We start from the raw sequence: 2,547 nt of genomic DNA on the forward strand, positions 1-2,547 counted from the left end.
AGAAGAAGAAGAATGAAATGAGTGGATGTCCCCACAGTGTCTCATGACAGGGGACAATACTGTGTGAACATGGACGTTTAATTTGTCCTCCAGTCCAGACCCTGGATCATTGTTGAACCACATCAGTGTGACAGGGCTCATCAGTCAGGAGGAACTCTGTAAAACCTAAAAGCATCAAAGAGCATTCACACATCAAGAGTCGTCCTCTCAGACAGAAGCTTCTGTGGCAGCAGACTCCAAACTTTGACACCATGTTTTCTTTTTCATTTTACCTGCCGCCTTTAAATGTGCACGGCTTAAATGTTACCTAATGAATGCAGAATGACAGGAAGTCAAAAGAAGTTTCAGCTGAAATCCTGATGTGAATGTGAACATCCGTTGGTTGTTAGAAGTTTGAAGAAACTGCAAATGAAGACTGTCGGTTAAATTCCACTGAGACATGTTGTTGTACCTTATCCTTAATAAATTAATAAACAAACAGCAGCCTCAGTCATTCAGCTTGTATTATGTGTGTGTGTGTGGGTGTGTGTGTGTAATGCAGCTCCTCTATGTCAGGGGTTCTCCACCTTTTGTAAATCAAGGCCCACTTCCGTTTGTTAAAAACCATTCAAGGAACACCTTCCAATATAAACATAGAAAGAAAGAAAGAAAGGTACCAGTTTACTGTTCTGTCCATAGTTAAAGCACAGAGTGAAATCTGGATGGAGAGGTTTAAAGTTTTCAAAGGATCCAGATTTAGAAGAAATTTCAACCTGAAGCACTTTTTTTTTTTCTCTGCTGACATTTAAAGGAAATACTTCACCACTTTTCAACCAGTTCTCAAGACAGTGTGGGTCGTATGTGGAGATGAAGTGTGGTAAAGTTTCCTCCATCTAACCAGTGCTTAGATACGCCGCTGTGGACACAGAGAGTATAGAAGAGTAAAGAAGCAGATCAAGAGACAGACCTGCCCTCCTTTCTCCACTCGTCTCTCTATCTCAAACTCACTCAAGTTTTTTTTGTTTGATTTAACATACTACACTATGACTTCTTTTTTCCACAGATGTTTTTAATACAATATACGATATTTCTTTAACAGTTTTTTTTTAACATGCTATATGATGACGTCTTTTGCACAGTTCTTTTGACATGGTATATTACGACTTTTCTCAACATACCATATATAACTAATTATTAATAGTAATTTCAGTGTACTATTCAATGAGTTTTTTTGTTTTTTTTAAATTCTTCAGTATGACTTTTTTTGTTTTTGTTTTTCAAATTACGATACAATGACTTTGTTCATGATTTTGGACGACATGCTATGCTATGACTTTTTTATGGTTTTTGATGACATGAATTCAGGTGAAAGTGAACTGCATCGCATGACCCTAACGCTTTAAATAAAAAAAAATATAATTAAAAGTCTAAATAAGGCTGATTTATTGCAGATGATGTCGTATGAAGGTCACATGATCAGCTCCTGTCTCACCTGTAGAGTCAGCTGATCAGCCTGCAGACTAAAACCCACACATTTATAGTGATAACAAAAGCAACAAACAACGATAAACACTTGCCCGTCAGGCTACCTAACATAGCTAGCTGGACTCCCTGGGCTCATTTGTACTTACGTGTTTCCTTTTCATTGGTCCAGGGTGGAAATTCACAAGTTGAAATTCAGAAATTCGCAAGTTGAAATCGATGTGAAACGAACGCAACGCAGTGTTCCGACAAATGAACCCTTACACACACTCATCACAAACACTAATGTGTGGCATACCTGAGGCAGGGTTTGAACCCTCTGCTCCTGCTCACCAGTCCAGGACCTTCACCACTGGGCCATCTCCCAGGCCGATCAGCACCAAGAACCAGAGAGCCAAAGAAGACGAGACTGAAGCTACAGAAACTTGTCTGATTGTTGTGTGTGAGAGTCCCTTCATTTCTAAGAGTCCTCACAGCTCAGCTGCTTGACACACTGATCCACAGTCACTACATTGTGGGTTCAAATCCCACCTGAGCTCTGTTTGCCCTTTCCTTCAGTGGTGGTTCAAACTGCTCTGCAGCTCCGACACATTTCAGCAGAATAATGACTCACTTCATATGTTTGTTTACCTGTGCTGCTGTTCTTTATGTCTCTAAAGATGTCATTTTGACTTCCTATTAAAGTTGTAAAATGTTCTATCTGTTCTTTGTTCACAAGTGAGGGCCTGCACATGATCCATTCAAAGTCTTCACAGGGCAGCTTCGCTCTTTAATATGTGACATGCAGGTGAAAGTCACATGATCAGCTCTTCTATCACCTGTAGAGTCAGTTGACCAGCAGGCAGACTGAAACACAGCTTTTTTATTCTGCGCTGTATGTCTCCATCTGCTGGCTCAATCCTGATGCTGATACTGACACGTCTATAAAAAACAGTTCAACACTTTTGGACAACATGCTATACTATGACTTTTTTTAATGATTTTGGACGACATGGTATACTATGACTTTTTTATATGATTTTGGACGACATGCTATACCATGACTTTTTTATATGATTTTGGACGACATGCTATACCATGACTTTT

The sequence above is a fragment of the Epinephelus moara genome, chromosome 16, assembly GCF_006386435.1.
Source record: "Epinephelus moara isolate mb chromosome 16, YSFRI_EMoa_1.0, whole genome shotgun sequence".
In the NCBI taxonomy this organism is placed as follows: Eukaryota; Metazoa; Chordata; class Actinopteri; order Perciformes; family Serranidae; genus Epinephelus; species Epinephelus moara.